Below are 9,845 nucleotides of genomic sequence, written 5' to 3'. Positions count from 1 at the left end.
AATTTTTTCATTGATAAACCCTAGCTTATTCTTAGCTGATAGTGATATTAACATAGACTTTCTCCAAATCTGCATATCCAGTCCCATCGCAGTGTAAAAAAACTAGAATTATCCCAGGATTGTCAGAAGGACTCAAATAGAGAGGATGAAAACTCTCAACTACGATCTGTCTTTCTCTAAAATGATTTTCTTCCTCCAATGGCATCGAAGATCACATAAATGATTGCTTAGAAGAAAAAAATTTGGAAAAAACAACAAAGAAGAGTAAGGGAAATCAATAATTTGTGATTCACAGAAGAGTCAACAAGATCATCTAGAACAATCTAAAAATGGATCGAGTACAAGCTCTGATACCATGTTAATTTTAAGAGAAACTCATAAATCGATTTGGAGAGAAACGTTTCCAATTTTCTTATTACTCTGAAAAATTTAACTGAACAATACTCCTATATACAAAATTGTATGAAGGAAATAAGCTAGTTAAGTGTTCTCTCTAACCGACTCTCACTAACCCAACTAACTAACATATATAATTACATAATTAACCTTGAAAGCTTCTAGAGTGGAGCTGAATATTGATGCTAAAGATTAAAACAACTGTATACTAGTGAAGCATGCGATGATCCTACGTGGCAAGTGATACCATGCGGGTATGTGAAGGGACTTAGGTTATTTCATTTCCTTCTCCTTTGAAGTGTACTGTTGTCTTCAACCTCTCAGAAGATGTATGTGAGCTTCGATCATGAGCCGCCAGTGAACCACTGTCAACATGTTTATGGAGCAATATTTTAGGATTCCTATTTCTTCGTTGGTCACAATACCATCATTTTAATTTTTACACATGTTCGCAATCCAATACAAGTGTAATATTTCAGGTATACGAGTCTTGTGATATTTTTTATTTCTTTTAGAAAGCTTTTATCATTGATTTTTTACGTGGTTAATGGAAAGTAAGAATCCTAACAATGAGTACTAGATTTGTACTTGTAAATACAACGTAAATTATGATTTCCTGACAATTAAACTATTATTCATCCATAATAAGTCTTGTCTTTTGTTTTTCTTTTTAAAGATCTTAATCACTGATTTATTCTTTTACGCAATTAATAAGGGAAATAAAGAGATATAATTAACTAGATGTAAACATGACATTACTTGAACTGAATTCAAGGAAAAAAGGGAAAGGTAATAAAATTAATGTGTGAATTGTTAATTTATATATTAGTTTTCATAATTTATATTATCTTTCTTTAGAGAAGTTATTTCCTCTTTTATGTAAAAAATCAATTTTGTATTAAATTAATAAACGCATAACATGGTCTTTTATGAAATTTGACTATGGTTAATTAGTCTTTTAGAAGTAAGTTTATTAATTGTTGAAAATATCGAAGGCATGCAACCCTTTTTCTTCTGAAATTTAATTACGTGAAAGGCGTGGTAATTATTAACCTACCACCAAAAGTTAAGCAAGTTAATGCGAGGGAAATCCTAAAAAAGATATGCGAATGCCATTCAATTTCATATTTCCTAACTTTAATATAAACAATAGAAATTTACCTAGAAAAGGAGGAATTTAAGCAAACTATAAATTCCTTTTCCTCTTTCCGAAGAAGAAGGAGCATTTGGTTACTTTCCGGAGTATGGTGGTTAAGACTCAAATTAACTATCTCCTCCTCAGGAGGTGTGATAGGTGGTTGTGCGAGGATTGTAAGGTGATCTGGTTCCGAGTGAGAACCTCGCGACACAATATAGGCTCCTGGTGATGGACATCAGTATCTTGATAAAGAGGAAGAAGAGGTTTGTACGGGTTCAACCTAGGATCAGGTGAAGAAGAGGTTTGTATAGGGTCAACCTAGGATCAGGTGGGGAGTTTTGACTAAGGATAATACGCGGGATTTGGAGGAGTGACTGACGGCTATGAGAGCCTGGAAGAGTGGTGGAGACGCTAGCGTTATGTGGACGACGACGACGGTGGACTGTATAAGGGAAGCAACGAGAGAGGTGTTAGGGGTCTCTAAGGGTTACTCCGAGGGGCACCGAGGTGGCTAGTGGTGGAATGACGTGGCCCAAGGTAAAGTGGAAATAAAGAAAGCGACTTACCTTAAGTTAGTAGAGAGCATCGACGAGGAGCATAGAAGAGCGAATAGAGAAAGATATAAGGAAGCTATGAAGGAGGCGAAAGTAGCGGTCACGGAGGCTAAGACTGTTGCGTTCGGTCGATTGTATGAGGAACTAGGGGAAAAGGTGGGGAGAAGAAGCTATTTCGGCTGGCCAAAGTGAGAGAGAGGAAGGCTCGTGACCTGAATCAAGTGAGGTGCATCAAAGAAGAGGAAGGTCGAGTATTGATGGAAGAATCCTAGATTAAGCAAAGATGGCAGTCATACTTTCTTAAACTTCTGAATGAATAGGAGGACAGAAGCATCGTGCTAGGGGAATTGGGGCACTCTGAGAGTCACCGAGACTTTAGGTACTATAGGCGTATTATGGTTGAGGAGGTCATGAGAGCGATGTGTAAGATGAGTCGGGGCAAAGCGACCAGACCAAACGAGATTCCAGTAGAATTTTGGAGGTATATGGGTAGTGCAGGCTTGGAGTGACTGACTGGGTTGTTTAATATTATTTTTTTTAGGATGAAGAGGATGCCAGAAGAGTGGCGGTGGAGTACGATGGTTTCGCTGTACAAGAACAAAAATGATATTCAGAATTGTAACAACTATATGGGTATCAAGTTACTAAGTCATACCATGAAAGTTTGGGACAGGGTGGTAGAAGGGAGGGTAAGGAGGGTGGTGTCTATATCAGAAAACCAGTTCGAGTTCATGCCGGGTCGTTCTTCTACGGAAGTTATCCACCTTATTAGGAGGTTGGTGGAACATTACAGGGATAGAAGAGGGATTTGTATATGGTGTTTATTGACATAGAGAAGGCGTATGACGAGGTCCTGATAAGTGGGAATTTTGACTACTTATTAGCGCCTTTTAGCTTTTGTTTTAGTCCAAAAATATTTAATTATGTTCTCGAAAATTAATGAAATATACTTAATTGCAGGAATATTGGAAGATGAACTCCCGAGATGAAATCCAACTCAAAAAGAGTAATCTAAACTCAAGGACATAAAAGGCACAGAAGCTAAGAAGTGCGGACCGTAGAATATCATCTGCGGCCGCAGGTTATGAAGGAAAAGCCATCAGACTTTGGTGAAAAGTGCGGTACGCATATGAATTATGCGGCCGCAAAAGCTAAGCTAGAGAAAAGTTTAGAGAAGGTGCATTCCAAGTCCCCCAGAAGTGCGGATCACATAATAATTGTGCGGCCGCAAAAGAAGAGCTATGCGGCCGCAGATGTAAAAGTGCAGATCGCAGAAGAGCAAGGTACGGCCGCACATGTAAAAGTGCGGATCGCAGAAAGAGTGCATTGCGGCCTCAAATCAGAATTATGCAGCCACAGACTTCCAATCCTGACAAATTGAAGAAAAGTGCGGACCGCACATGGAATCATGCGGCCGTAGAACCTCCCGAAGGGTATTTTTGTCCGAAATTTCCAGCCCTGTATAAATAGACGAGTTTCACATTAAGGTTTATATCCTATTAGGCAAACACCTAGGTGAAGGTCATAGCCCTAGGCTTTTTACAACATTTGAAAAACAACAAAAACAATCTCTTAGTTTTATTTCCCAACTTGCAATTGTAGTTTTAAATTAGACTTTAAAACAATCCCATTTTGTGGAACAGTAAACTTAGATATTCAAACTCTCACGCTACGATATATATTACGAAGTCCCATCTATAGCTCCCTGCGAAATTCGATCCCGACTCTTGTTGGGTATTATTATTGTATCGACCGTTTTCATAACCTTGAATTGAGGTGTGAAATTGGACGAGATCAATTTTTGGCGCCGTTGCCGGGGAGCTTAAAATGATGTTAGCTATACATGTAAGTATGTTTTTGGGAATATCTTCTTTTCCTTCCGTGTTACTAATGTGTTGAGAAATTATAGGTGCAATCATGGCAAACAATGAGCTCGGAAACTTACCTTTGGGGGATGTGAATGTTGAGGATGATCTAATGGATGAGGTCCCTCTTGAACCTCAAGCCAATAGACAAGGCCGACCGCCTCATGACAATATGCCCGTTCCACCCCCACCTCTACCACTAGCGGCTCTACACCGGGTGTTGCCGAATGAAGGGTATGCAAGTGCTATAGTCCCTCCCCGTATTAGGGCAGGCAACTTCCAAATAACCAATGTGATGCTCGCTTTGCTCGAGCAACGAGGGTTCTTCACCGGTGCACGGGGTCAAAATACATATAAACACTTGAAGGGGTTCGTAGATACGTGTTGGGAGAGTAAACAAATGAATGTCTCCGAGGATGCTTTGAGGCTAAAGCTTTTTCCCTTCTCTCTACGGAGGAAAGCTTTAGATAGGTTGGAACGTTTGCCAAATCATTCCATTTATACGTTGGATGAATTAGCGGAAAAATTTATTTATAAGTACTTCTCTCCTTGGCACATGGCTATTCTTCAGGATGAAATTATAGCATTCAAGAAAGAGCCTAATGAACCACTACACGATATATTGGAAAGGAATAGAACAATGGTGAAAGAATGCCCCAACAATGATATGACGGAGAATTGCATGACCATGGCGGACACTTCATTGGTGTGGCAATCTCAGGCTAATGTTCCACAAGGTGACCCCAATGTGATTCACCTTCCCAAAGAATTGCATGACCATGGGCAAGCCATAGCGAGTTGACTACCACCATGAATCAATTGGCAAAGGCTCAACTTCAACAAGTGCAAAACCCGAGGCAAGTCAATGCAATGGAGGGAGTAGGTATGATGGTGAACAAGCAAAGAACAAGAAGTCCACAAGTACAACAAAGAGTGGACAATTTTGTGCAAGATGATAGTGGATTTAATCAATATGAATCTTACAATGATCAAGAAGAGGAGGTCCAATATGTGAACAACTTTCAAGGGAAAATAAACAACTACCAAGGCCCTAGCCAACAATAATAGAGACCTCAAAATAATCAAGGCAATTGGAATTCTCACAACTAAGGTAATTGGAGTGGTGAAAACAATCAAAGTAATTAGAATAACAACAACAGTCAAGGCAATTGGAGTGGAAGCAATAATCAAGGAAATTGGCATAACAACAATAACCAAGGCAATGGGGGAGGCAACAGTCAAGGCGGGTGGAATAACAATCAAGGAAATTAGGGGTAGGTTTTTTATAAGGCCCCCGATGTATCAACAATCGAGAAACCCACCTCATTATTCTAAACTCGTTCGAGGACGAACGATTATTTAAGAGGGGGAGAATGTAATGACTCGGCCAGACGTTTTGAGTATTACAACCTCGTTTCCCCATTTACTGCTCAAATTATGCTTTACATCTATTATGTAACTTGCCGGGGTAATTGGTTCTGGTCCGGTGAAGTTTTGGAATGAATTGGATTAGTTCCAAGGCTTAAAGCTTAAGTTGAAATAGTGACCGGTTGTCAACCTATGTATAAACGACCCCGAAATAAAGTTTTGAAGATTTCAATAGCTTCGTATGGTGATTTGGGACTTAGGAGCGTATCCAGAAAATTATTTGGAGGTCCGTAGTGGAATTAGGCTTGAAATGGCGAAAGTTGAATTTCTGAGAAGTTTGATCGGGGGTTGACTTTTTGATATCGGGGTCGGAATCTAATTCTGGAAATTGAATAGGTCTATTATGTCATTTATGACTTGTGTGCAAAATTTGAGGTCAATCGGACGTGATTTGATTAGGTTACAGCGTTGTTTGTAGAAATTTAAAATTTCAAAATTCATTAGGCTTGAATTGGGGTATGATTCATGGTTTTAGCATTGTTTGATGTTATTTGAAGGCTCGACTAAGTTCGTATGATGTTTTAGGACTTGTAGGTGTATTTGGTTGAAGTCCGGGGGTCCTCGGGTGAGTTTCAGATGGTTAACGGATCGAATTCGGACTTAGAAGAAAATCTAAAAGTTTCTGCCATCTGATGCAATTGCACCTGCGGAAATTGGCTCGTAGAAGCAAGCATGGAAAGCGCAGAAACGGACGAGGGGCTGGTGAGGCAGTGGTCGCAGGTGCGGACGGGTGGTCCGCATAAGCGGCGTCACACCTGCGAAGGTTCGATCGCAAAAGCAGAAATGAGGGGGGCCAGGCGGCTTCACAGAAGCGGATAGCTTCTCGCAGAAGCGAGTCCGCAAAAGCAGACTTCTTGTCCTCAGAAGTGATGAAGCCGCAGAAGCGAAGGAATTCTCGCATGTACGAGACCGTATATGTGGCTAAAAATCTCGCAGAAGCGGCGTCGCACTTGCGAAGGTTCGATCGCAAAAGTGGAAATGAGGGGGGCCAGGCAGCTTCTCGCAGAAGCAGACTTCTTGTCCGTAGAAGCGATGAAGCCGCAGAAGCGAAGGAATTCTCGCATCTGCAAGACAATAGATGCGACTAAAAATCTCGTAGAAGTGGAAACCGTTGTTGATATCAGATTTTGATAATTTTGGTATGGTTGGACTCGTAATTGAATGTGCGTTTATATTTTTATAACTTTTGTCGAGTTCCGAGACGTGGGCCCCACTGGCGATTTTTGAGTTAAATTTCAAATTTTTGTTGAAAATTTGTATTTTCATATGGAATTTATTCCTATAATTTATATTGACTGAATCGAATTAATTATGACTAGATTCGAGCCGATTGGAGTCGGAAAATTTAGGGAAAGGCATTCTACTTGACTGATTGAGCGTGATTCGAGGTAAGTAGCTTGTCTAACCCTGTGTGAGGAAAATTTCCCTAGGATTTGATAATGTTGTAACGGGCTAAATTTGGAAATATCGGTTCTTCCTGAGTAATCTTCTTTTAAATTCTTTAACTGAGTTTCCTTAGTATATGTAGTGATCATGATTAGCCTAGTATCGCATATCTACGTGCCTTAACTCTTACTTGCAATATGTGCAACATGCTTAGCTGAATTACCTGCTTTCCTCGATTTGATTTAAATCTTTAACTGTAGGATTTCTGGCTGAAAATTTATTGTTCCTCCGATTATGTACTGCATATTTATTATGGGACTACGAGGCGGTTCCTCAGGAGATCCCCCTGTACTGTATATTTATTTTGGGACTACGAGGCGGTTCCTCGGAAGATCCCCCTGTACTGCATATTTACTTTGGGACTACGAGGCGGTATCTCGGGAGATCCCCTTGCATATTTACTTTTGGGACTACGAGACGGTATCTTGGGAGATCCCCTGTTGAGCATTTACTTTTGGGACTACGAGACGGTATCTCGGGAGCGCCCCTGTTGTTTACCTCTATTTGTTATGTTATTCACTCCTCAGTTATTTCATTATATTATTATATCCTCTATCTTAATTTTTCTATTATTTCCAGTAGGACCTGACCTGACCTCGTCACTACTCTACCGAGTTTAGGCTTGGCACTTACTAGGTACCGCTGTGGTGTACTCATACTACACTTCTACATATCTTTTTGTGCAGATCCAGGTACTTCTTACCAACCCAGATATCAATGAACTACCTGTGTGTGGAGACTTTAAGGTACATCTGCAAGCGTCCACAGACCTCTGAGTCCCCCTCTATCATTATCATGTTGTTTTCCTTATTTTAGTAGACTCTGATGTATAGAGACCTTAGTATTTCTCTTAGAAGCTTGTGACTTATTTCTACCGGGTTTTGGGAGATTGTAGTTCTTTGACCTGTAGTTTTTAGCTATTACAACTATTGAGGTTTGAGTTTCAGACTCTTATTATGTTATTCCACAATTTATTAGGCTTACCTAGTCTTAGAGACTAGGTGCAATCACGACATCCTACGGAGGGTGAATTGGGGTCGTGACAAGTTGGTATCAGAACCCTAGGTTCATACATGTTATGAGTCAAAAGCAGGTTTAGTAGAGTCTCGCGGATCGGTACGGTTACGTCTGTACTTATCTTCGGGAGGCTATGGAACTGTTAGGAAAATATTCACTTCTTTGATTCCTTATCGTGTGCATTTGTTGACTTCGAAGTTCTAAACCATTGTTTTTCTATTCTCTCACAGATGGTGAGGACACGCACAACTAGATCTGATGATCAAACACCCGCACCCATTGTTGGAGCCGCAAGAGGCCGGGGTCGGGGCAAAGGCCATGCCAGAGGCCGAGGAAGACCACGTGGTGCAGCCAGAGCACTTACACGAGCTGCTGCAGCAGAACCACCAGTAGCTCCAGTTGGAGAACATGCACCTAGGACGCGTGTTACTACCCCTGCACTTCAGGAGACTCTTGCCCAGTTCTTGAGCATGTTTGACACTCTAGCTCAGGCAAGGTTGATTCCACTTGCTCCTGCCACATCTCAGGCCGGAGAAGGAGCACAGACTCCAGCCGCCCGTACCCTTGAGCCACGGGCCCAAGTTGATCATGCCCTAGAGGTTATACTTAGTGCAGCCAGTTGTCCCAGTTCGGCCCGAGGTTAGGGCAGTAGTTTCAGAGGGGGAGCAGCTCAGGCTCGAGAGGTACAAGAAGTACCACCCTCCTACTTTCAGCGGTTTGGCTTCAGAGGATGCTCAGGGTTTTCTTGAAGAATTTCATTGTATCCTCCATATTATGGGTATTGTGGATTCCAGTGGGGTTTCTTTCACAGCATTGCGGCTTAGAGGAGCGGCCTACCAGTGATGGCGAGCATACGAGTTGGATAGTCCGGCTGAGGCAACTTCACTCACTTGGACTCAGTTTTCATATATTTTCTTGAGGGAGTATGTTCCTCAACGTCTTAGAGATGCATGGCGTGCAGAGTTTGAGCAGCCGCGCTAGGGTTCTATGACCTTGTTAGAGTATGCGGTCTGATTCAGTGATTTGGCTAGGCATGCACCAGCCTTGGTTGCTACTGTTCGAGAGGGGGTTCGCCGATTTATTGAGGGGCTCCACCCTAATATCAGATTCAGTATGGCCCAAGATTTGGAGATGGACATTGCATACCAGCAGGTGGTGTCTATTGCTAGGAGATTGGAGAGTATGCAGATCCAGGAGAGAGAAGAGAGGGAAGCTAAGAGACCCCGAGATTCTGGCACGTATAACAGTTCTCGTGCCCCATCTACAGCTCATCAGGGTAGGGGTTATGGGAGTCGTCTTATTCATACAGCACTTCCAGCCGCCAGTAGTACTCCGGCCATTCCTAGGCCTCAGGATCCCTATTATGCATAGCCAGTGTCTAGTGTACCTCTTGTACGAAGTGCTTTCAACGACCAGTCCAGTCGATCAGGCCCTATCCAGTTACAACAGCCACATCCTCTGAGAGCTTGTTTTGAGTGTGGTGACACTCGTCATATGGTTAGGGATTGCCCTAGATTCAGGAGGGGTGCACCTCCACATATTTCGCAGGCCCCACCTATTCCACAGTGCCCGCAGGCTTCTCAGGCCATGATTACTGCTCTAGTTGCCACTCCACCTGCACAGCCAGCTAGAGGTGGAGGTCGGACAGGTAGAGGTCACCCTAGAGGGGAGGCCATGCCAAATATTATGCCCTTCCTGCTAGGACGAAGGCAGTTGCATCTGATTATGTTATCACAGGTATTATTTCGGTCTGTCATAGAGATACATCAATCTTATTTGATCTAGGCTCCACTTATTCTTATGTGTCATCTTATTTTGCCCTATATTTGGGCGTATCCCGTAATTTTTTGAGTTCTTCTATCTATGTATCTACACCCGTGGGTGAATCTATTATTGTTAACCACATGTATCGGTCATGTTTGATTATTATCAGTGGTTTTGAGATCAGAGCTGATTTATTATTGCTCAGTATGGTGGATTTTGATATTATTTTGGGCATGG

Source organism: Nicotiana tabacum, chromosome 15, assembly GCF_000715075.1.
Source record: "Nicotiana tabacum cultivar K326 chromosome 15, ASM71507v2, whole genome shotgun sequence".
NCBI lineage: Eukaryota > Viridiplantae > Streptophyta > Magnoliopsida > Solanales > Solanaceae > Nicotiana > Nicotiana tabacum.
The sequence above is the reverse complement of the archived record's forward strand: the minus strand, read 5'-3'. Positions refer to the sequence as shown.